Below are 27,434 nucleotides of genomic sequence, written 5' to 3'. Positions count from 1 at the left end.
AAGGAAAAGGAATAATCAGCACAAAGGAATGGTAACATTTATATTGTGCAGATTGAAAAGGATGAAAACCAAGTGAGCTTGCACAAACTATTGGCGCAATAACATAGCAGATATCCCTTCTTTTACCTGATTGTAAAACACAGTAATTTTAAGGAAGAAATAACATTTTCAATCAAGTACGTATATTCTCTGTTTTCTCTTACAGCACTGACACATAAAAATTTGTATAGAGATGGAAGAGCAAAAGCAGCTACAATATCTGCACTAATTCTAAACCACACTAATTTAATCAGCTCTCTTCTGTTTTCACCAATTCATGTGGCTCTTTGTTAACTCATTATGGTTTTAAGCTTCAGATACTAGCTGTATTATGAATACATAATACACTGTACTATAACAGCAATGTTACAGAAGGCAAACACACCAGGAAATTCGGACTAAATACACATACTCCTGGTTTATTACCCTCCCTTATGAATAGCTACCTATTTAGACCTATTTTTAAATATGCAATTATTAGACCATACAGCTTAATGTCATTAAAAAAGCTTTCTTACATCTACAGTACTTTGGTCTTGTCTCTTCACTGCTGTAAACATGTCTGAGTGTCTACAGTATGACTTTTATTAGATTTCATATGAATAGTGATTGGCTTACAGCCAGACCTTCAGTCAGAGCACCAGCATTCTTGAACTTATGATAGTTTTGCCCAAGGAGATATGTGACACTTTGGCTGATTTTCGCTTTGTGTCTAAGTGTTGTGTTTTCTCTGTGCGAATGTGCTAAACAAAAGACAACTGGCATCTTATACCCCAAGGCAAAAGTACAAAACTGATTCTAATTTTTTTATTTTACTGACAAAGTTAACTACAAATCTGTTAAGACAATAGTACAGAAGCAACATAATACCAAAGAAATCCACCAGAGTTTTAGCACATATCACATTGTCTGGCTATACCGAAAGGACAGGAGACATTTGACATAGGTTTAATCAGGCTGCAACTTTATTGTTAGATGTCTGGCACTACCTGGCAGATAACAGTGTACAGTGCAAGTAATCCCACATTTATTCCATAATTACCCAGGGGGCTTTTATCAGCTCCCCCTCTTTTTCCATCTAGGTCCCTCCAGTAAATCCATTGCCAGGACCTTACCACACCTGGGGTTGGGGGCTTCCACCAGCTCCCCCTCTTTTTCCATCCAAGTCCCTCCAACAAATCTGTTGCTGGGACCTTAAACACCACCCCCACCACCTCAGAGGAGGGTTAAGGTGGGCTATAAGGATGGGGCGTTGGCTCCCTACAGCACCAATCATAGGAATCCCCAACCATCCCCTGGGCGTTCCTTTAATGAACACCTCTTTTTAAGTTCTTTTCCAAGCCGTTTATCGGGTCTCTGTATACCTTTCCAATGGAGTACCTGCACTGGTCATCTGCCCTATAGTTAAATAATGAGTTGAGACATATGGTCTACCGCCCATCATGCCATGCATGAACAAAGCCCTTCCTGAAACCTGCGGTGGGGGAGGCAAAAAAAACCCCAACTGCACTCAAGCCAATGTGGTGGTAAGGGAAAAATTCCTTCCCAGCCCCCCTAAAAAAGGAGCGGCTAGTGTAATGCCCACGGTAGGTGTTGACCAAACCTGATATTTTACCACCTAAAAGGGAAGAAAGGTGGGTTTTGATTCAGCCTTGGTCAGTGCCAAAAGGAAGGCTTGAGGCATCAAGCTTCCCTTTTTAAACCCTGCATTCCCAGGGGATGAGTTAGCAACCACGCTGCCCCTTTTTGCAGCTGTTTTCATCTTCCCCCTTCCCCTCCAGCCATAAAGCACTGGCCAGCCAGCCAAACACACCCCTGCCTTAAGGTGCAGGGCGGTCAATCGTGATACCTGTTCAAATAATGTTCAGGAGAAACCCCTCTGGGTTGCGGGTAGCGTGACCTGATATCCTGATTTTATAGGGACAGTCCTGATATTCGTGATTTGTCTTATATAGGTGCCTATTACTCCCCACCCCCATCCTGATTTTTCACACTTGCTATATGGTCACCCTAGTTGTGGGGGAGAAAAAAAAATTAAAATAGAAATTGTGACAAATATTGGTCCATTGGTACTACAGGACTGTACTGTACAGACCTAAAAGAGAAGTCTATTTTGAGGCTAAAGCAGAGGAGACAGAGTTAGGAGATCTGAATGTATTTACTGATGCTGCCACAGTGGGTAAATCACAGACTGTATACCTGTAGGCTGGGAATACTACTTCCATGCCCATCACAGGGGTGTTATAATTTTTTTTGACATTCTCAGATGTAAACTGTTTTATAAGTGCAAAGTATAATCATTTTTATTACTATTGTATATCATTCAGCTACTGTAAATTATAAATATGGTCTTCTGATTACCCTCCCCACCCTGCACACACAATCTTGATTTGAAATCTTGACTCTTGAGGCATTATTTCTGCATTGTAATTTAATGTATTGACAATAATGGGCCAAATTCTGTCTCAGTGGAAAAGAGGCACAAATCCCTACAGAACAGGCCAAGCAATGTGCTGTAAAAGCAACATTAAAACAAACTCAGATTCTGGTAGGCACCTTCCCATAGACTGTGCATAAGTTTCTGGGAATATGACATGAAAATCGGTTCTAAAGTTACTTTTTCGTAAAATATTCTTTAAATTTTGGCACTGAATATATTCAGCATCCTCACATTTTCACTTTTTTTCTCATTATAAAACCAACAGTTTCTTTTTGTCATATATTTATTTTATAGAACAGAAATCAAACAAATCCCATTTAGACAAATTGAATAGCTATGCAGTGCATATTCAATGTCCGCATTATGATTTGACTTCAAAAATGGTATGTGCTGATTATCATATTTAGCCTTCTACCTAGGCTAAATCAAGTGCTACTGTAATTAGTAAAATAGCTACAGCATTCATTTTTCTACTGACTTTCCTTAATGTTCCTGCAATTTAAATTACATTTAAAATAATCTACAGTAAAGTATTACATTTAATCAGTCTAATGATCTTGATTCAAATTTGCTTTCCATTAAATCAGATGCATACAGTGTACAGAAGAAATTTAATTAAAGTAATAAACACAGCATACTAAAAATATAAAGAGGTCAAGTTCTATCCTCAGAGGAGTTTGTCAAATATTTAAAGCATTAGAGAAGCCTTTTAGACTTGACCCTTTTTATTTTTTCTATTTTGCATTTATTAAATTAACCTTTTACTCACAGCAATTTTTGAAACAATGCAAGTGTATGTTTAGTTTTTAAACAAAGGCTCTAAACACAAATGTATTATGCCAGCTGGTCTCCGAAAACTGTTAAGAAACAGGATCACTGCAAGATTTTATTGTTTTAGTGTAATACAATTGCTTTCTGCCATAAAGCTATTGAAGTAACCCTTCCTTTTTTTATTCAAAATCCCCCCACTTTTAACCACTCCACCTGTTTCTCTAACAAATCATCATATCCTCAACATTTAAATAGAGACCCTCAACATCTAATTAGAATCCCACTGACAAGTCTATTTTTATTTCATTGCAATTAACAATTCTAAGTCAGACTTTTCTTTTTTTATCCCTCATTAGCAACAAAGTGTTTCCTTCTACACAGATGCTCATGCTAAATAAAATTTGTTGTGATTATACTGTGTCAGTTTTGCATCCTGCACTTTGTAGCCAAACCTTGTTGAGACAAATTGTGTCTTTCAGAGAGCAGGGAGATTTGGCATAGATGCCATACTGTTCTATTCAAATACAATAGAGTATATTTAAGTAGTGTTAAAGGTCTGATTTAAATCTGCTGAAAAACAGAATTAAGATTTCCAGTGGACGTTCTGTGCCCTCCTTCATTCTGCTGTGGCTAGCCACAATATGAATCTTTAAACTGTGTCTAGCATTATATGACACATAATTTAGCGGCAAGAGTGAGTAACGGGCCTTTGAGGATTCAGTTAATTTCCTCCTGATTTTGATTTTGGGTTTAGACCTTTATCAAAACATAAATATATTTTTTGGTAGTAGAATTCCCTTTTATTTAGAAAATATCAACACACATGGGCTCAGTCCATGAACACTCTATTTAATTTATATCTTGCCAAGGCCTTCCTAGATCCATTATTTGGACAATATACATTTGTTTAATGGTTCTAGGTTCTTGCAGATGTTTCACTTATGTTGCAAAAAATTAACTTGTAAATACATATCAATACTAAATAATTTATCTGATAAATGATCTGTTTTAGACTTAGGGCTTGCAACGTGTACATACTTCTCTTTATGTATCAAGTTTCCAAGTAACAGTCCTTGCAATCATTATACAATAACATGTCATAACAATGCACTAGCTTTTTGTTTGTTTGTTTTTGAGCAAAAACACATCTTGGCATACATACCTGCAAAAACTCTGATTGAAAAAACAAATCTGTTCTTTTGGTAATCAGAGTCAAAAATAGAAGTTACTTGTAACTGGAGGTTCTTCAAGACATGTGGTCTCTATCTGTATTATACATGTGGGTATGCGTGCGCACTGTGCTCCTGAGATCGGCAATTTCTAGCAGGTCCATTGGGCCGAACCTGCACATTTCTCCTTGTGCTCCAAACCGAGGGTGTAAGGGCAGTGCAGACCGATGCCTCTCCAGCAACTTCTTACTGCAAATCCAGTCATGATCTGCTGCAGAGGGGATGAAGGGCATGTAGTGGAATACAGATAGGAACCACATATCTCAAAGAACCTCCAGTTACAGGTAAGTAACCTCCATTTCTCCTTTGAGTGCTGGTCCCTATGTGTATTCCACATGTGGGTGATTGGTAAGCAGTAGTTAAACAGGAAGGTGGTACAGGGATTCACTTGGTACAGATGTCTATACTTCTACTGTATCCATGGCTGTATCTGCAGAAGAGATCTGGACTAGTGCATAATATTTCATAAAAGCATGGATAGAGCTCCAAATAGCCACCCTGCCTACGTCCAGTATAGACACACCTCAAAGAGATGCTGTAGAAGCTGCTTGTGCTCTAGTGGATTGGGTTCTTATCCCATCTTGGGGAGGAATATATGCCAGTTGATAACAAAGAACGATGCAGCCAGAGATCCACTTAGAGAGTCTCTGAGCAAATAGTGTTTGTCCTTTTGGTTGCTCCACAAAAGCAACAAATAGGCATCTTTCTAATTGCCCGTGGGGCATCGAGAGAGTGAAGTATTCTTTCTCCACTGGAAGCATGAAGCTTTGGGAAGAATACCAATAAATGGATAGATCGATTCAAGTCACATTCAGAAATTACCTTAGGGATGAATTTCAGGTGGAGGCAAAGGAAAACCATTCTGTTCCTCATAAGGAGATATGGCGGATCTGCCAGGAGTGCTCCCAGTTCATTCATCCTTCTAGCTGATGTGATGGTGACTAGAAAGGTGATATCCAAATAGATGTAGGATATGGAGCAGATGGCAAGTGATTCAAAGGGCGGTCTAGTAAATACATTGTGGCATTGGTTTCACCACCAGTGAGTAAGTCCTAATGAAGCCCTTTAAAAAACTGTTGGATGAGTAAAAACAGGATAGTCCTCAACTGGGGGATGGAAGGAACTGATTGCTGCAAGGTGGATCTTCAATGAAGGCTACAGAATGTCCAGAAGCCTTTGCTAGGAATCCTTTTCCTCCTCAGGTTGGATCTGGAGTTCAATCAGCATCCTCTGTAGGATACTGTCTGTGGTCATCAGGTGGGGAAGGGGAAGATGGGACAATTGCTTCATATTGCAAGGAGGGGGAGACACTTATTGGAACCATTGGTCCTCAATTTCATATCTCTCATACTCTGACAGAGCTTGTTGGTGTTGTCTAGGAGAGGGTAGGCAGGATTCATACATGGATCCAGGGTGTCTAGCACAGGGATCCAGGGACCCCAATAATGCCAAAAGGAAGTGTCAATTGGTGGAGAGAGAACCCCATGGCATTGGGTACTATCACTCTCCTGGATAGACATATCTGGGTGGAGGACAAAACCCAGATATTCTAGAGCTTCTGCCTGGACTAGCCTCCTTACATGGAGGTGGTGATTCATCTGGATTCTCCAATTCAGCTAATGAGAAGGCAGCCTCCTGTTTGACCTGCAGAGCCATTGGTACCAGTGGACAAGAGGTCTGGCCTGTAGAGGGAATTGGGGAACAACCCTGTGTCTTCGAGTTAGTTCCCCCTTCCAGTGTGTTGATATTCCTGAATAAGACTGTACCCCAAAGGAGAGGAGATTGGGGATAGCGCAGAGTGAAAATAACCTCTAGGGAAATGTAGGTCTCAGACTGTCCCAGAGTGTGAGATGTACTGGTGGTTGGGACCAGCGAAGCCAGCACTTCCCTGATTATGGTGTACATCAGTTACTTTTGGGGATGGGTTGCAACCAGCACAGAGTCTAGTCTGGAGCTCTTAGACTGTGCCAGTAGATGTTGATCTCTTGGTTTATGCATTGGAACTGAAATCAGTACTGATGGATCTGTACTCCTTCATGCCATCCTCAAGCTGAGGAGGTTTAAGCAAGCCTACATCCTTAGGACCATGTGTGAGGACTCACCCAACTTGGAGAGAGTAGGCGAGGGCTCTTATCTTCTAGGAGCAGGTTTTGAAGAGGATCTGTCCTTGTGCTTGTGAGAGTGTTCCTTGTAGTCAATAAAAGACATCAGGCATAGTTAGGAAAAAGAGGTGAAATAAGTATTCATTAATGTTGTAACACAGAGCCTACAGGCCTCAGGCCTGTAATATATTTAGCTTAGCCAAACAAAGCCTCAGACGTAAAGATGGACTGACATGAGTAGCTAACCGATGAGTGACCCTATGTCACAAGATGAAACAGTTATAGTAGAAGAGGTGTTTGCTGATATTTAGGGAAATATATTTTGCAAGGTATCAGTTAAAGCTGGTTAGAGTATTTCTGGGAATTTTGCAGACATAGGTGTCAGCAATGTTGTTATCGTGACTGAGTGATGTGAATGTTAATGAGCATAAGGGAAACAAACAAGTCAGCCTACGAAAAATGGGACACTCCAAAAATGTGTGGAAGTTCAAATAAAGACAAAGAGTTGAAACCTTCATAAATATGTATGAACCCTAGTGGGCATCAGTGTAACATTTTGTAAAAGATGTTGCCTGACCTGTGTGTCTTGGGAGATGCCAGGATGACACCCACTGATGGTGATGATGACAATGAGGAAGAGGAGGAGGAAGATATGACCAACACCTTTGCTCTTGTGTAAAACCCTGGGAAGGGCTTCTTTGGGCTTAGTAGTTGTAGTCTCAGCTCCTGAGCTCATGCTTAGAGGGGCACTGCCCATCAACTGAGTCCAGTGTACAGGGCCCTGATCTGACTGGCGTCTCTTGTATGTCTCCATGAGATGCTTTCTTAGTCAGAGCTCTCGACTCTCAAAAGTTTGGGCAGGCAAGGATCCTGCACCTAGCGGAGATGTGAGTCTTGCCAAGGCAGTAAAGGCAGCTCTGGTGTTCATCGGTCACTGAGAAGGACTGGGGGCAGGAGATGTAATTCGTGAACCTTGGGACTCTGGGCATAGTCCTTGTCTGTGGGGCAAAAACTCCAAGATGGGGAAAAACTAAACTATACTAATTATACTAAATACTAAAATACCAATATGAGCTACTAAAAATACTAAGAACTACTTACAATGTATATATTTACAGAGTGAAAAAGGATGAAGGAAGTTGTGGACACAGAGGATTCCAACTCAGGCCATGTAGCGGTAAGAAGGAACTGGAGAGGCATCCAGTCCAGTCCTCAGTTCAGAGCATAAGCAGAACAGCTGTACATATGCAGACCAATGGACACTTCTTGCTAGAAATCTCTGATCTCAGGCACATGGAAAAATGCTTTGAGCAGGGGGTTGGACTAGATGACCTCCTGAGGTTCCTTCCAACCCTGATATTCTATGATTCTATGGAAATATTTGTTCTATTTTTATAGGGACCAGCACTTCAAGAAGCATTGCAAACAAAAAACAACCAAACTCCCCCCTAAAAAAAAAAAAAAAAAACCCAAGCAACTTTCATGTTTTGAAACCCTTAATATTATACCAGACCGAAATAGAACACAAAATATGTAAGATTTATATGCTCTTCAGGGCAGGGTTTAGAAAGCACCTACCATACAGTGGGTGTTAAAGTTATTTGAATTCAGTGGGGCACAGCTTGTGTGCAGCAGCCCATCTGCATATTGTAAATTGCAGAAACAAGGCTTAAATAAATAAAATAATAGCAGGTGTTCATTTTCTTTGTCTTCTCTTTTTCCCGGAGTAAGAGGCAGCCATCTCATACATTCCATTCAAAAGAGGCCTTCAATATGTAATTAGAATCCCACTGGCAGTCTTTTTGTTTCATTGCAATGAACAATTCTAGGAATCAGACTTACCCAACCAGACTCAATTTCAGCAGTATGCTCCTAAGAGTTTGTTATATTTTGTGACTTGTGGTTCAAAGAATCAGTCTGCAGTTACTTCAATACAGTACCTCAATGCCAACTATAGCCCTAATCCCGCAGAGTGTGCTTTACATATCTATATTACCTTTATGGTGCCCATTATCATAGTATCTGAGCATTTCATAGGCATTAATGTATTTATCCTCACAACACCCCTGTGAAGTAGGGCTGTACAATTATTCCCATGTTACTGATGTGGAGATGAGGCACAGAGAGGCTAAGTAACTTGCCCAAGGTCACACAGGAAATCTGGCAAAGCAGGAACTGTAACGGAGGTCTCTCAAGTCACAGGCTAGTACCTAACCACTAGACGATTCTTCTTCTAGGAACTTTCTTCCACTGAGATGCAGGGGGCCACCTATGAAGTCCACTGAAAGCTCCTTATAAGAGGGACTAAGTGACTACAACAAATCATCTGTGTTTTAATGTCATTTTAAACATGAGTTTCTTGCAGGTTAAATAAGATTCTGCTTTGATTCTGAGCCTCTTCTAAATCCAAATCTCAGATTAGCTAGACTATAGATTTGTTTGGATACATTTTAGCTATAGATGTGAGAACTCAAACTACAGCTGTTCTATGGATTCACTCAGGACTGGGTGGGTAAGAGAAAGCTATTTTCTTGCCAATACAGAGTTGCATACAGTTACAAAAGACCACCAACATTAAAACAGCCAAACAAACTCCTATTATTTCTCTCCTTTCTGAACACTGAGAAGCACAAAGCCATTGATCAGTTTTCTCATAAATATAAAAATTATCAGCAGGCAGGCAAACCTATGCAGGATGCATATGACTACTTTGACTTTCAAAGGAATTCATCTGTCTCAACGAAATACTTGGGACCAAATTCATCATGAATTACATTTTGGTGTGAATGGTAACTTAATTCTATGTCAATCTGGAATTCAGTGGGTATTCAAAATGTGTATAATATGCATACCGAAGAGAGAAAAAATTTAGCTGAAAAAGTAACTAGTAGGTCTGTTACCTGGTGACACACACATCTGTTCTGTTTCCTGTTTACACCCCTCTTCTGTTCTGTGGGTAAATGCCACTTATTTCACACATCCAATGAATGCCAAATTGGTGCAATTACAGTGTTTTACCACTTACACCCTTACCTGCATCCATTTTCTAATCCATTCACATCACCGTGTAAATTACTGATTAATTTGTACTACAGACTGTCAAGGGCGTTGCACTCCATACAGCCTTTATAATGCAATGGCTTTAAGCAGCCACTAAAACCATAACCTTGTATGGCAAAAATTTGTTCCATTTTTACAGCATAATGGCAAAATTTTTGAGTGAGTGATGAAATTTTGCCTAAAGACAAATAAATTAATGAAGATTTTTAATTTGTTCTGGCATGGAGATAAGCCATTTTTAGCATAAAAACTGCTTCCCCGGACAAATTCCCTCTTTAACAAAGTGTTGCTAATAAACACATAAAATCTAATTTTACTTAGCATCTAAGCAAATGTGAAATGAGAAGTAATATTTTCAGCTATATCTAACACACACACACACGTATTTGAATTTCAATATCTAAAACCATAAAATAATGCCTATCCCATGTGTTAGCTGCCCTTGACAAACATTAAAAATGAAACCCATCAAAGCATCCAAACCGATACAAACAGCAATAGCAAACCAACAACTATTCTCTGCATAAGTGAAGCCTGGCCACCACACTGATATTTTTCCATCTTAGCTCTCACAAAACCTTAATCTTGCCAAATAAAAACCAAACCTCAACCCTCCCCAAATGCCTATTCGGGTAGATGGGCTTTGCAGCATTCCTGAAAGACCAACTTTATTGGTCTTTATTGGGTTATTTTGGATGATGGAGGTGTGGAGAGGGAATTCTAAAGTCAAGGGTGCTTTCTGGACGATGCCTTGCCGGCAGCTCCCTCTTTTATACCAAGCGAGCTCCGGTTCAAGCAGTGCTGCTGATCTCATCCGCAGCAATACTGCATGGGGTGAAAGGTGCTCTCTCAGGTAGGCAGGTCTCAAGTTACTTACACCACACAATCATGACCTTAAATTCCACCTGGGAACCAACAAATGAAGTCACATACCTCTGCTGAGATACACAATCTAGTAAAAAGAAAAGGAGGACTTGTGGCACCTTAGAGACTAACAAATTTATTTGAGCATAAGCTTTCATGAGCTACAGCTCACTTCATCGGAGGCATTCAGATGAAGTGAGCTGTAGCTCACGAAAGCTTACGCTCTAATAAATTTGTTAGTCTCTAAGATACCAGAAGTCCTCCTTTTCTTTTTGCGAATACAGACTAACATGGCTACTACTCTGAAACAATCTAGTAAGCAGGCCATCAGCCAGCTTCAGTTTCACTGCAAGAGTCTAAGCTTGAAGTAACAAAGGCATTTGATAATAAAGAGAGACGTATCGAAGAGAAAGGGTCACAAACTGCAGACCAGAAGCAAGTGGAAAAATAAGACTGCTGCTATATTAAACAGCAGCAATTGAGAGTCTAGCAAGATGCATAAACAGCTAATATGTCTGATAAATAGGAGACACACCTCTTCTACCAAACAGGCTGATACAGTCCTTACCATATTCCTCCATGTGCTTTCCCCAGACTTGTACGGGGCATGTCTGCCTTTCTTAATGCCATGATGGAGACAAAGAGTTTTCTCAAAAAGAAAAGGAGTACTTGATGCATCCAATGAAGTGAACTGTAGCTCATGAAAGCTTATGCTTAAATAAATTTGTTAGTCTCTAAGGTGCCACAAGTACTCCTTTTCTTTTTGCGAATACAGACTAACACGGCTGCTACTCTGAAAAGAGTTTTCTCTTTGTCTTTGCACACCTACAACATAAGGCCATCAAATATTTTTCTTTTAAAGTTCAGTCATCTTTGATGCCAGACTTCTACCACAAGAACACCAATTATCTTCCCTCTTGCTTCCTCTGTCAAAAATCATCAAATTGTAGAAGGGAACAGACACATACAGATATTAAGCACTCCTCCACCGTCCTCATGGGTTTTGCCTAGAATTCTTTTCAGCTGGCCTTCAGGACACACTTTAATTTCAACTTGTCCAGTCAAATTTTTAGTCACCAGCAGACCTCTGCTCCAAGTATATTGAGTTTGTGAGCAAATCAGATGGTCTAGCAGTACAGTTCTGTTTTATTTACTTGCATTCAATAAGAATGATGAGTGCACAAATTTCCTAATCAGTACAGTAATTAAATGCTAATAAGAATTTGAGAATTATATGCAAACAGTGGCTGATCCAATCTCTTCTTCTACAAGTATAATAAACACAATCATATTTCTATACAGCTATCATGTAACATGAACATAATTCTAGAAACAGTGACTTTCTTTGCATTAATGATAATTACCAGCAGCAAATGTACACAACTTGTCCCACCCAGAAGGATCCTAAAAGGCCGTACAAACTCATTGGCAGGCCAGAGGACATCATTCAGACTTTTGTATTGTAACCAGCCTAGACTGTCACTTAATTCCCTGTGAAGGAAGCTGCCATCTTTATGTCCAATATGTACAAACAAGATTATACTTTGGTTCAAAAGTATTAGCTACATATTTAACGACAATTTGAAATACAATCAGTTTTGGCAAATTATTAGTACTTTCTTAATTTAAACCCTTTCTCTCTTTACCTATATAGGCATTTTTACGGCCTGTATTATCACAGAGCCAGATCAGGCTACAATCTTTAATGATTTGCCCCTATGTGGTAGAGAAGTATTATCATCCCCATTTCACAGATGAAGAACTGAGGCACAGAGACTCCAAAATCATGCACAAAGGCTACTGCAAAGCTGGACATTAACCCAGATTTCCTGAGTTCATTTCAGTGTCTTAACTACACCATCCTTCTTCTTACTGTATTTAAAGTCACTTGTACCCTATAGAACAACAGTGAATGATGGGTGGGCACTTGTTATTTGAAGCTGAAGTTGAATAATCAGATATTATTATTTATATTCCAGTAGCACCTAGAGGCCATGATCAAGATCAGGGCCCCATCATGCTAGGCACTGTACAAATACATTATAAGAAATCGTTTTTGCCCCAAAGAGTTTACAATATAAATAAATAAGACAAAAGGTGGGAGATAGGAAGTATTATTATCTCCATTTGATGGATCAGGATAACAATTAACTCCTGCTATCAAAAACATTCAACATTAAAATAAAAAACTCAAAAGGTCAAAATTATGCATCACAGATGGAACTGAAAATCTATTTTGGTTATAAATTTTGTGTTTTTGGAACAATTCATATTAAGGTCTACTGATTAATAATTATTTTTATCCTCTAGTGTGATTTTACTCTTTTCATATCTGATTAGTCATGAGTATATATCACGCAAAAAGGAGAAAATCTATCAACACATCTAGTTTGCTGTTATACATTTGAACTTGTGTTTCTGCTGAAATTCTGATCTTCTAACTCAAGTCTATTTCTGTTAGAAGAGATTGTCTCAAATCAAGTTCAAATATGTTTAATTAATCAAAAATTGATGCTAAAAGAATTACATTTTTTGAAAGATTAGTGAAATAATCTTAGAAAACATAAAAAGGACTTAAAATGATGGATTTTAGTTTTTGAGAAAGAACAGAACCTTTAAGATTCACCATGGGACAGTCCCTTAAATTTTGAGCATGGATCAAAACAGTTGTGTTATATATTGACTTAGTAACATATATAGTTATATATAACATATATACAGGTTTCAGAGTCGCAGCCGTGTTAGTCTGTATCCGTAAAAAGAAAAGGGGTACTTGTGGCACCTTAGAGACTAACAAATTTATTAGAGCATAAGCTTTCGTGAGCTACAGCTCACTGCATCCGATGAAGTGAGCTATAGCTCACAAAAGCTTATGCTCTAATAAATTTGTTAGTCTCTAAGGTGCCACAAGGACTCCTTTTCTTTTTATAACATATATAGTTACCCATATATATATGTATATATATATACATATCTAGATCTAGATAGATATAGCTGGCTGTATAATTTTAGACAGTATACATTTCATACTGCACATATGCAAAACTGATTTTTCTCATCATGGATGTTGGTTAAAATATTATATATACATTCAATGTTATATTTCTCTTTCTAATTAGCTTAGAGAGTACTCCTCAGCAGTAGCTATTCTTGTAAAGTTCAGGCAGTTCTTTGTTATGAATTCACGGAGAGGGTCTTAAAAGATTTTTTCAAGTAAAACCATTTTTTCCCACCTTGCATTTCTCAAAAATGTATGAATGGATTTTTATAATGGGGTCTATAGAGCCCACACTGGAGAGGAAGGTTCCAGAGAGGCCCTGGGGGCAGGGATATCCCTACCCATCAGTCATAGATGGTATGGAGGAGACCTTTAAAAAGGAAGAAAATGCAGTCAGCTGGGGGAGAAAGGAGCAGAAGTGCCCTTCACAGGAGACTGTTGGAGGGTCTCCTGGAGCCACACAGAAAACTCCCAGCCAGGAGCCATTCATCCCGACCCTATGGAGAGTACAGTGAACTCCCAGTAAGCCAGAGAAACTTAAGAAGGTCCACAAAGGGCAAGAGCCCCTTGCAAGTTGCAAAGAGCTTGGGACTGGGCAGAAGTTACCCAGGATATGTCTACACTGCAATTAGACACCCACAGTTCACCTGTGCTAGCTGACTTGGGTGTGCAGGGCTCGGGCTGCAGGGGCGTTTAACTGCAGTGCAGACATTCCAGCTCAGGCTGGAGTAGGGTTGCCAACTTTCTAATTTCAGAAAATTGAACACCCTTGCCCTGCCCCTTTCCCGAGGCCCCGCCACTGCTCCACCCCTTTTCTGAAGCCCCACCCCTTCTCTGAGGCCCCTCCCCTGGTCGTTCCATCACTCTTCCCTCCGTCGCTCACTCTCCCCTACCCTCATTCACTCACTCATTTTCACTGCATTGGGGCAGAGGGTTGGGCTCTGTCTAGGGGTGCGGGCTGTGGCCAGAAACAAGTGGTTCAGCATGTGGGAGGAGGCTCTAGGCTGGGGCAGGAGGTTGGAGTGCAGTAGGGAGGTGAGGCTCTGGCTGCGGGTGGGGCTCTGGTTTCGGGCCTGGGATGAGGTATTTGGGGTGCAGGAAGGGGATCCAGACTGGAGGGTGGGGCCAAGGGGTTCGGAGTGCAGGAGGGAGCTCCAGGCTGGGGCAGGGGTTTGGGGTGCAGGATGGGGTGAGGGTGGAGGCTCTGGGTGGCACTTACCTCAGGCGGCTCCCAGGAAGTGGCATTATGTCCCTCTACTTCCTAGGCAGCCGGGGGGCTCTGTGCGCTGCCCCTGCCCACAGGCACCATCCCCACAGCTCCCATTGGCTGCGGTTCCTGACCAATGGGAACTGCAGAGCCAGTGCTTGGGGCGGGGGCAGCGCACAGAGCCCCCATGGCCACCCCTGTGCCTAGGAGCTGGAGGAACATGCTGGCCGCTTCCTGGGATCCATGTGAAGCCGAGTAGGGAGGCTTCCAGTCCCACGCCAACCAGACTTTTAATGGCCCGGTCAGTAGTCGCCACAGTCCCTTTTCAACTGGTGTTCCAGTTGAAAACTGGACACCTGGCAACCCTAGGCTGGAGCCTGGGCTCTGGGATTCTTCTGCCTCATAATACTTTTGACTCTGAAACTGATCAATGCCTGAAGCTTAAGAAAAGGTGAAAAACACCAGGCTAACTGCACACTAAAATCTTCCCTTCCAGGTCTTTAACAAAAATAAACTAAAACCCCTAAGTGCCTCGATGACTGTAATGCAAACTGATGCTGTGTTAATGATACCTGGCAATCTGCGTGCTATTTGATTGTAATAGGGGAGCTACTGCAAGGCACCCCAAACTATTTAGAATGAACATTCTGATTTAAGAATCCGAACATACCATAATTCCACTCTCACTACTCAAATCTTCCAAAATACAACGGATTGAAACTAATCTATCTGAAGATGGCTTTAATGCTGAAATGCCCCAGTCTTCCCATTCAGCAGTGCAGATTCTGACCTTTTCAAGAGGTTATATTTATTATGAAAAATATGGACTCTGAGCTTTGAAAAAGCTATCAAAATATTTTCACCACAGGTAGAAGTTACAATAACTATGGATTGTACAGCATTGTGAGTGTCACTAGCAGCATCTAACAGAACAAAAGGTAAGAAGAAAAAAAGCCCTTTCAGACTGACAAAAAAAAGCTTTGGAATATGGGGAATGCTGTCCTCACCATAACAATTCATTCTGGGCTCTATTGAGGAAGAAAAAAGAATAAAGAGCATTTTTCCTAACGGCTTGTCTTTTCTTCTTTTTCAGCTGCTCAAACCCCATGCCCCCAAAGCAAACAGTTCAGAGGAAGGGATCTTTCAGGGGTATTTTGAAAAAGCCTTTTAAAATAAGCCAAAATAATGATTGCCAGCTCTAGCAAGGACTGTTCTTCATGAGGCTATCTATGACACCCTGTGGAATATTATGTATTCACCAGTATACTGACTGATTTGATATTAGGCCAGTGTTCTTTACAGAAAGATTTACTTAACTGAATTTAATGGATGCCCCTTCAAATCAATCCTGAAAATACCACGTCAAAAATCTACTTTATGCAAATACTCTCGATACAAGTTTAGAAAACAGACTATAAAAGTAATGAGGAAATAATATATATTTTTACCATTTGCATATGTCATATATACTTTTTTGTCTTCCACTGTTTGATGTTCTTGACCATATATTTGTATTGCTGTTTACCTCTACTTCTTCTGGCAAAATTCGCATCAGTCTGAAATCCACCTAATTGGGGAGAACCTAGATAGGTAACAACATTGGAGGATTCAGAGTAGCAGCCGTGTTAGTCTGTATTCGCAAAAAGAAAAGGAGTACCTGTGGCACCTTAGAGACTAACTAATTTATTAGAGCATAAGCTTTCGTGAGCTACAGCTCACTTCATCGGATGCATGTAGTGGAAAATACAGTGGGGAGATTTTATATACTCAGAGAATATGAAACAATGGGTGTTACCATACAGACTGTAACAAGAGTGATCAGGTAAGGTGAGCTATTACCAGCCCTGGGGGGGGGGACCTTTTGTAGAAACGTTGGAGGAATAGGTGGAGGTGGGCACAGTGAAACTAAATAATTGACAGTTGTGTTATAGGTATTTCATCTCCATCTAGTTTAACTGAATTGAGCTTAGACTCTAGCTAATGTCAGTCCCGAATAGCCAGCAGGAGGCGCCTTATTACTATGATACTAGTATTTGTTAGCTCCTGAAGAAAGAGGATACACATTCAGACTCTCCGAAGGTCTTCAGTTAAGACACAGCAGTGCTGTCTCAAGAACACCAACCTGATCACATGGACATGATAGAAGAAGGATGGCTTGGAGAGAAAAGGTTGTCTTGTGCTTAATGCCCTTGCCTGGTACTCAGAATACAAGGGTTCAATTCCTGCCTCTACCTCAGAATTCTTGTGTTGCCTGAGCAAGCTACTCTCTCATTCTGACATCAGTTCTCCATCTGTGAAATGGAGATAAAAATACTTCCTTTGTCTGCCTTGTCTATTTAGATTATAAACTCTTCAGTACATGGACTGTCTTGTATTCTGTATTTGTGCAGTGCCCAGTACAATGGGGCCATGACCTTGGTTGGGGTCCCTAGGTACTACGTAATACAAATAATGAATGATAATGGCAATGAAGAGTGGAGCTGGTCAGAACTCCTCTGTAGAAACAAAATATCAATAAAAACAAAAAAATATTAATGGATTTTTGTGATTTTTTCCCTTTTGTGACTTTCTCTAATGATAACTATTGACAAATATTGTGAATCAATGTTCTGTTATGTTAATTTGAAAGTTGCGTCTAGCGGTGACAGTGTTACTATGCTCCATACCCCCAGGGGCTGAGCACACTAACCAGCCTCTGCGGGTCCACAGAGCTAAAAAAAGAGTCAGATTGACACACACTATAGTGACATGCTGTGTTATTATTAAAACCTCTCAGTCAGCCTATTCTTTTAAACTGCAAATGCCTTACAGGTCCTGAATGTAGCAATTTCTTTATTTTATAACTTAATTGTATGCTTTACAGTTTCAACTCGTAATAGGGCAAAGAGCTTTATTAATCTACTACCCTTTATTATGAACTCTGATCCAGAATTAAAATGTCACTGTACAAAAGAGAATGCAGTCTACAATGTGCACCGTTTATTTCTACAATACACCAGTAACACCTTGTAAATGGAACAGAGTGCAGTTAAAGTAATGTGGAAAGTAAAGGGCAGTTACTAATGTGGAAAGGAATATCTGTCAGTATTTTCAAAAATGTTTGCAAGGCTGCTTTTAAATATATATTTATGGGTTCAAAAGACTTGAGCAAAGTAAACAAAAATATGCAAATTTTCTCCAACTGCTAACTAGTATAATAAAATATGCAAATTTTGTCCAACTGCTAACTAGTATAATAAAATATACTATATATATATATATATAAAATATTAATATTCTGACTCTTTGCCTGGTTTGTAAAACAGATGAAACTGCATCACACTGTATAACTAGTTTTGCTCTCCGATTGCAAAACAACTGACTTTGTCTTCAGTTTTGGAGACCTATTTTAATGTTTTTTCTTCTATTAGCTCCCTCCCTTGACATAAACCTTTATCCAATATCTTCTTGACTAACTCCATTCTATATTCAACTAAAATTACAACAGGTCCCAAGATTTAGTTGTTGACAACCAATCATCCAGTCCCAACACTGATATTTTATATGTAATCTTCAACAGAGCATCCAGGAAGGGTTTTTGGTTTTGTTCAAATGAGATCTCTTTGTTATTACCAAAAGACCCCCTAATGCAATTGTTTATAAGGTAAGTAAAGGGCAGTTTCCCAGTGACCCAACTGATAAATACATCTTATTGTATGAGCTGGAAATAAACTTATGCTGAGGCATTTATTACTATCACAGAGAAGGTCACCTACATCTAAAATTATGTTATAGGCCACCAAAATCAACAAGTTGACAGAAGGACCAGAAACACAACAGTCTCCTTGAAGAATTCAGTCCTACAACACAATTGGATACAAAGAAGAACTGACTGCAAACAGAGCCAATCTCACCCTTGTCCTGCCTGGTTGGTAACAGAGCAGATGCTACTTGGGATCTCTTCTAGCAAAGATGGGCAACTGTCTTGACTAGAGGAATCTTCCACCCATTCTAAAACATACAAAGCTACTTCATTATCCTTCTTCAAATTATTCTTACAATTCTTCTTTGCCAAGATGCCCCCCAAAAAACTTGACAACAATTTGGCCATTGGTGTGCTGAAACCACTGCCTATCATGTTGACCAATATGGTCTCACTGTTTCCTTGTCCTCCCTTGTCTGTCTCTATCCACCAGTTGTCTTTTATCTCATACTTGGACTGTAAAATCTTTGGCGCAGGGACCGTCTTTTTATTCTGTGTTTCTGTAGCACCTAGCACAAGGGGGTCCTGGTCTATGATTAGGGCTTCTAAGTTCTATGGTAATATGGATGATGATAACATAATAATAACAACAAATACTAAGGAAATTGTTGCATGATGGTGGAGATTTAGACAGACAAATACACACCCTCCCTTTTCTCAGCAAGATAAATAAGATGGTGGCAAAATCAATCTCTGATGTGACCTGTTAATTGTCCTGGGTGCCTTTCATAGAGGTCATGGTGCAGAGACAGTACTTGGTGGCATGGTAGATGACTTTGCCCTTCTAATAGTCAAAGAAATACCTGTTACAGAAACATTATTATTGGCTGGAATGTTCTACAATATATGAGTTATTTAAATAAAGAATATCTGCAGTGCCAAGCAAACTGGATTTCCATGTTAAAATGATGTACCGTTAGCACTATATACAGCTCTTAGCTATGTGTAAGCATTTTATTTATAATTATCCTTTTAGAGGTATAGATTTTTGCTTTAAAATACCCAATAGGCTAAAAATATTGGCTTTTTAAAGGTATACATCCTCCATTTTTGTCTCTGATGTTTTTAGCACTTTTTCCAATGAAAAAATGACTTTCCTTTTAAAAACGGAGTTTTTAGTTCGTCTATGCATAATGTACCCTAAAGCTCATATTTTAATTTGTTTTAACTGCACATAATTATTTCTGAAAACCAACTACTCCACATGTGCAGTAATATTTTTTCTCATTACATTTTTCAATATACCATATCTGTATTAAAATCATCATCTTTGATATGAATGGTTACAACACATTAAAAGACATCATATTAAGAATGAGATATGGTATAACAGGGTGAAAATCCTGAGAGGAAATGAACCTCACCCTAAAACTACAGTTAAAGAATATCAAAGCTCTGACTTACATGCACAAAATCAAGGAATCTCTTCTTAACCTTTTGACGTATAACATGTCAAAATCAAGGCACAGTGGAGTGAATTAAAGGTTATACCCCAACCTTAAAACTAAATCTCATTTTTTGATGTTAGTCAGATCCTTCATATTTTTCAGCTATTTTAGGGCCCAATCCTAGTTCACAAAGATAGATATTTCCCCACTGAAAACAAAGGAAAAAGTTGTGATCTTAGGGATTTCATTTTACATATATTTTTTCTAAAGATAAATAAGGCTTTTTAAGTGGATTTTTTTAAAAAACAACAACAGTGTTTATATTATGGTATTATTCCTGAAAGTCTCCTTTAATGCAATGCTACTTTGCTGCTGCAAAGGAAGGATAAACATTTTTGTGACTATATATTTTTTTCTTTTGTAACCATGGGTCTGAATCAATTAAAATAGCCCAAAATCAACTCTGCAGACGCAAGACCAAAGAAGCTAGATCAACTGCTATTGCTTGTACTGAACAAAAGTTGAACAAGCTTGCACAAACTTCCATACTGCAGAAACTGCAATTATTCAATATAATATACAATACGTTAATTAATAAGGATTAATAAACAATTCTCAATAATTACTTTCTTAAACGAAATGTCACTTAGGATAATAGATGTGGTTCCAAGTCAAATCTATTTTTGCACACATCAAACCTAAAAACAAATCTTACTAGGTTTCTTGACCCAAGCTAAAGTGATATAGATAATGAATTTATTCTCTTTCCCCCTCCCCATCCCAAAACATATGGTATGAGCCAGTATGATAAAAAAGTGAAACTTGGTTTTAAAATCTGCTGACATGAATGCTTCATCTAATTAATAACTCATATAGGCTGCCTTAATGACAACTGCAAATCACATCTTTTTACTCATTTAAGAACCTGATTTTGCATTCCTTGAACACCCAAAATTCCTCTTGAAATGAGAGGCACTTTGGAGTGTACAATGAATGAAAGCTTCTAAAGCTTCTAAAACTTCTAAAGTTTTGTAAAGAAAGCTAAAAGGGACTAGGGTTGCCAGGCATCGAAAAGGGACCCTGACCGCTCCAAAGTCCGGTTAGCTGCAGCACCAGCAGGGCAGGCAGGCTCCATGGCCAGCTTCGTGCGGTTCCCGGGAAGCAGCAACATGTCCCTCTGGCTTCTAGGTGGAGGGACAGCCAGGGGGGATCAGCCTGTTGCCCCCGCCCACAGGCGCCACCCCTAGAGCTGTCTCTGCAGCTCCCTCTGGCCAGGAACCATGGCCAATGGAAGCTGCAGGGGTGGCACCTGCGGGCGGGAGCAGCACGTGGAGCCCCCTGGCCTCACCTCTGCGTAGGAGCCATAGGGATATGCCACCTGAGGTCAGCGCCCCCTGAGATCAGCACCGCCCTGAGCCCACACCCCGAACTCCCTCCCATGCCCCAACCCCTGCCCCAGCCCAGAACCCACTCCCGCATCCAAACGCCCTCCCACACTCCAACCCCCCTGCCCTCCCCCTCACCCCAACCCCCTGCCCCAACCTGGGACCCCCTCCTGCACCTCAAACCTATCATCCCTGGCCCCATCCCAGAGCCTGCACCTCCAGCCGCAGCCCTCACACCCCTCCCCCTAGCACCCTACCCCAGCCCGGTGAAAATGAGTGAATGAGCGAGGGTGGGGGAGAGCTAGCAATGGAGGGAGGGAGGATGGAGTGAGTTGGGGAGTGGGGCTTCAGAAAAGGCGTGAGGCCTGGGGAAGGGGTAGGGTAGGAGGTGGGGCAAGGGTGTTCAGTTTTCTGCAATTAGAAAGTTGGCAACCCTAATAGGGACACTTTATACTCGCTTTATCTTTAACTTTTAACAATCCTACCACCACCAAAGAAACAAACAAATATGTATGAGATAAATCCATTTTATTTCCTTATTAAAAATCAGTAGGAGTGTGCCAGTCATTTCCTCTTCTCTGTCTATTGAGGTACTAATCCCATCTTGCACAAAGACAACCCATGCATAGTGTGAAGCTGGCAGTCCCAGTGCCAGCTCATGCCAAGGCCCCAGGCCTCACAGAATATTGACAAATGCATAGCTGGAAACCAGTATGGCTTACCTCTGTGTTAGTATTTTTAAAATAGATATTAGAATTATAAGAATGTGTTTCATTTTAAAACTTTATGGAATGCTTGTAGGATGTTTCATGTATTAATCCAATTTATAATATCTATATCCCATGTATATTATAAGGTAATGTTTAAATGTTTGCTCTGTAACTAAAAATGTTTGCTAAGGGCAGGAATACATTTAAAATGCTGCATCGGGACAGCTGCCCCAGTACAGCTGTGCACTCTAATGCTTTAGTGCAGATGCTCCTACACTGATGGGAGAGCTTCTCCTGTTGGCATGGTTAATCCACCTTCCCAATAGACAGTCATAGGTAGCTGTCTCCCGTTGACAGCACTGGCTGCACAGGGAGTTAGGTCAGTATAACTACATCACTCGGGGATTTGGGTTTTTCACACCTCTGAGTGATGTAGTTATACTGATATAGGTGTGTAGTGTAGACCTGGCCTAAAACTGTAAATCTCCTGCAGTAAGGGAGAAGCATTACCACATGTGACATGCTAGTTTACCACAAGAGATGTTATCTCCTCCCAACACATGGTCCACAGACATCACACAAGCCATTGTGGACAAAAGACTTTGTTGATTGCTTCCCTCATGCCCTTGAAGAGGGTACATGCACAAGTTCATCTCATCACATCTTGAATCAGAGAGAGTAGAAAATTCATGCATCTAAGGCCTGGTCTACATTACATTGTTAGGTCCACACAAGGCAGCTTATACTGTGGAAAAACAGTGCCAGTATTCAGTGCACTAACAAGGAGAGGACTAGAAGGAACTAGCAATGCCTTTTTAGGAGATTTTTTTTTTTTGGCTGTCTGGACTCTGAGAGGCAAATATTCCTAAACATAAGCAAAAGATTCCCAAGTTTCTGAGCTTGGGTTAGCCCTAAAGGACATAAAAGCTTGCTTATTATAGAAGCTTCTATTACCTTTTGAACTTAAGATGGTACCTCATTTGTGTATGTTTGTCTGCTTTAAGCTTGTAAATAACTTATTTCTTTTCTTAGTTAATAAACCATTAGTTAATTTATTGACTACAAGTGTCGTCTTTGGTGAGAGATCTGGGGTGTGCTTGACCTGGCATAAGTGACTGGTTCTTTGGGACTGGGAGTAACCTGAATAGTGTTGTGATTTTTGGTATAAGGGACCATCTATCACAAAGACAAGCTTGCCTGGGTGGCAAGATAGACTGGAATACCCAAGGGGGTGCTGTCTGTGACTCCTTGTTAAGGCTGTTATATTGCTTTAGGAGTTCACACTTCTTACAAGGTTGGTGAACTCTAATTATAGAACACACAACCAGTTTGGGGTTTGCGCCCTGTTCCTGAACAGTCTGCTCTGAGGTTCGCACTCATGTTCGTGAGCCATTCCAGACCAGCGTGACACATGGATCTTGCCCTACACATGTGGAAGTAGAGGGTCAGCGCCTCTAGATGGACCAGTGGAGTGCTCATGTACATTGTTTTCCCTGGCACCCAGTGGTAAATCGACTTACAAGTTAATACGAACTGAGACTTTCCTAACTTTTTGACAAAGCCAGAAAGGATTACTAATTAGGGAAGCACAATCCTGGTGAGAGCAGCAGAGTGCTTAACAGTCACTTCAGAGACACAGTGCTTCTCTATAGATGGCCATGCACTTCTATCTTCTAATGGGCTTTGGTATTTCAGGCCCTGATTCAGCAAGGTATTGAAATGTGTGTAACTTTAGGAACACAAGTAGTCCCAGTGAAGTCAATTTATGCATGTTAAGCACCTTGCTGAATCGTTGTAAGTGTGAATCCAAGGAATACTCTGAGATCTGCTGGGATAATGAGAGTTTTGGGGGTCAGACTTACAGTATTTTAGGGCAAGTTTACACTGCAAAGTTAAGTCAACGTAAGGCAGCTTACGCCAACCTAACTATGGAAGTGTACACACTGCAATGCTTTAACTCACCCGCTACACCGACCTAATAAAACCGTCTGGACAAGAGGCATAGAGCTTTCTGCGATGGGATTAGAGTGATGCAGTGTCAGTGTAGACACTGCGGTGCTTATGTCACCCTAAGTGGACTCCAGGAGGTGTCCCACAATGCCCACCGAGACCACTCTGGTCACAGTTTTGAACTCCACTGCCCTGCAGCCAGATACACAGGTGAATGGCCCTCCTCCTCTAAAGCCCTGGGAAATTTTGAAATTGCTCTTCCTCTTTGCTTGGCGTAGAGAGCAACTGCCCAGCTGACCACGCCAGATCCATACAGCAAATGTGCTCCTGCCTGGAGTACATGGGAGGTGGTGGATCTCCTGGATCTGTGGTGAGAGGAGGTTGTGCAGTCACCACTCTGCCCCAGCCACAGGAACTTTGATATCAATGGCCAGATCACTCACAGCATGGTAGAGAAGGGCTATGACAGGGACACATAGCAATGCTGTGTAAAAATCAAGGAGCTGAGGCAGGTGTACCAGAAGTCAAGGGAGGCAAATAGCTGTTCTGGTGCAAAGCTGCAGACGTGCCGCTTCTACAAGGAGTTACAAGGAGCCGCCATCTTCAGCAGTGACCCCACTTCTACAGCCAAGAGCCCTGTGGATATTTGGGAGGAGCTGGGGTCACTGGCCACTGAAGTAAACCCAGAAGATGACACGCTGGACGAGGAAAAGGAGGCAGAGGAGGATGGGGGACAGGCGACAGGGAGGTCTGGTTGTGTGATGAGCCAGGACCTCTTTTTGACTCCTGAGCAGTCTAGCCAGTTCCAGCAGTCCAGCTCTGGCAAGCATGATGCAGAGGAGGGAACCTCTGATAATTACTCTGCTTCAATACTGCAGGGACACCTCTGGTCATGTACTGCTTTTTTTAATCAGGCTACAAGAGATAGTGAAATAACCAATGCAGGAACAGTTTCTATCTGCTTCTCATTCCCCTGTACAGCCAGGCAGAGAGGGCCTTGCGGAAAAGTTTGTTTATGCACACTGGGATGTCCTGTGAATCCTCCAGAGAGATCTCTAGGAACCTTTCCTGGAGGTACTCTGCAATCCTCTACCGAAGGTTTCTTGGGAGGGCTGCTTTGTTTCTTTGCCTGTGGTAGGAAACTTTGCCACACCACTCAGCAATTACTTCAGCAGGCACCATATCAGCACACAAGCCAGCAGCATATGGTCCCTGTCTTCAGCCACACACATGCAGGAGTTGGACCCTTGCAGCCTCGGTTAACCTCAGGAGTGAGATATCAGCTGCAATCACCCCTGCCTGTGGAAAATGGTGCCCTATGCACTGGTACTGATACCCCATGGCTACCCCCTGCTTTGTCTCAACTCACCTCCTTGCCTCCCGAGCCATACTCACCATGGCTGGGGATACCACCACACTGTGTGAGTGCCAAGGGAAACTGAGATAGATGTGCTTGACACTTGGTTGGATCAAGGGTGTAAGCTCACTGACAATGATATCTCTGTCTATTGTTTCTTTAGCAGATGCAGATGAGCCCTTGACCATCTCCTGCACACTGGTGGAGCACCTCACTCAGATAAGGAAAAGGAACTGGAGGAGTAAAGCAGGCATGCTCAAGGAGGTGCTGCAGTCATCTGGTGCTTTGGATTGTGAGCAGACAGCATGGAGGGAGGTAGTCAATGACAGATTGTGCCGGGATAGTCAGGATAGGAAACAGGGGCAGGAACAGATAATAGCGCTGCTCAGGGCGTAAACAGACATATTGTGGTTCCCGACTGAACTTCAGGCTGAACACATCCATGCATGCTTCCCCCTGCAGCCCATACGGAACTGCCTTCCTGCACCTCCCCTCACTGCCCCTGCCCACATTCCTCATTTGCTCAGGGGCATCTGCAGTATCCCGGACACTCCATCCCGTGGGACAATTTGTAGAACAATAGCTGGACATACATCCAGCTCTGAGAGCCTCACTTGCAAATGTGCTTCCCCTTTAAAGATACTTTTCTCTGTATGTATGAAGTTTAGGTTACCAATACATAAATATATCTGCATGGATGTGGAATAAAAATGTACTTATGGAAAGTCAATCATTATTATTCTCTAATATATGGTGACTACTGCTAACATTCAGAGACGGTACCAATAGGTGCATTTGCAGTGTTATAGTAGCACACACACAGTAATCATTACAAGGTTCATACCATGGTACACACACACACACAAAAGCCTGGCTAAACACATTACAGCAACACACATTACAGTGGCCCATTGTTAAAATCCTCCTTCAAAGCCTCCCTGACCAAATGGCTCCCCATTGAGCCCTTCTTACAGCCCTGCTCAAAAGAAGAAGACAGCTGCTCCACTTCCTCGCTCCACCCCTGGGAAAATTTCTCCCCCTTTGATTCACATATATTATGGAGGGCACAGCAGGCAGCTATAACTATGGGAATATTTTCCTCACTGAGGTCTAACCTGCTGAGGAGACAGTGCCCCTTTAAAGGAACATTCAACAGTCATTCTGCACCTGCTGAGCCTATTGTTGAAGTGCTCCTTGCTGCTGTCAAGGTAGCCGGTGTTGCATGAGCCACAGAAGTAGGCTGGATTTCCCAGGATCACTACTGGCATTTCCTCATCTGCTGTGGTAATCCTCTGGTCTTGAAAGAAAGACCCTGATTGCAGCTTTCTGTACAGGTCTGTGTTCCTAAGGATACATGTGTCACGTACCTTCCCTGACCAGCCCGCACTGATGGTGGTGAAATGACCACAGTCGTCCACTAGCGTTTGCAATACCATAGAAAAGTAGCCCTTTCTGCTGATTTACTCTGTCGTAAGGTGGTTTGGGGCCAAAATGGGGATATGCATGCTAACTATCACCCCACGACAGTTAGGGAATCCCATTGCTGCAAACCCATCCACTATTTTACGCATATTGCCCAGAGTCACAGTCCTTTACAGCAGGAGGTGATTATCGGCCCTGCACACTTGCATCACTGCAGCCCCCATGGTGGATTTCCCCACTCCAAACTGATTCACAACTGATCGGTAGCAATCTATCGTTGCCAGCTTCCACACAGCCATCACCTCTTGCTTCTCCACCATGAGTGCAGCTCTCATTTTGGTGCCCGTGTGCCGGAGGGCTGGGGGCAAGCTCCACACACAGTTCCAGGAATGTGGCCTTCACATCCGAAAGTTCTGCAGCCACTGCTTGTCATCACAAACCTGCATAATAATGCAATCCCATCACTCAGTGCTTGCTTCTTGAGCCCAGAACTGATGGGCCACTGTGTGCAGCTGCTCTATGAATGCCAACAGAAATCTTGAATTGTTTCTGTCCATGGCACACAGCCGGGCAGACACCACATCATCATCATCATCGTCACAGCTCATGAAATATTGCAGGGTCGGGCGTGTTGTGTTCATAACACTCATCACAATACTGGAGAGCAGTGCAGGATCCATACTTTCTGACAGAGATGGCAGGCAGGCAGGCAGTTTTCAGGGACTGTTGAAAAGCAGCACGAAACATACTAGGAAGCCCATGGAATGATG

General features: G+C 41.5%; 1 protein-coding gene across 5 annotated transcripts in view; it reads right to left on the bottom strand.

Annotated features, from left to right (window-relative positions):
* PPFIA2 (PTPRF interacting protein alpha 2) overlaps positions 1-27,434 on the bottom strand; it is a 610,761-nt gene that overhangs the window by 180,098 nt on the left and 403,229 nt on the right. The window lies entirely within an intron of this gene.

Source organism: Chelonia mydas, chromosome 1 (genome assembly GCF_015237465.2).
Source record: "Chelonia mydas isolate rCheMyd1 chromosome 1, rCheMyd1.pri.v2, whole genome shotgun sequence".
In the NCBI taxonomy this organism is placed as follows: domain Eukaryota; kingdom Metazoa; phylum Chordata; order Testudines; family Cheloniidae; genus Chelonia; species Chelonia mydas.
Note: the sequence above shows the minus strand (reverse complement) of the source record. Positions and strands in the feature narration are given on the sequence as shown.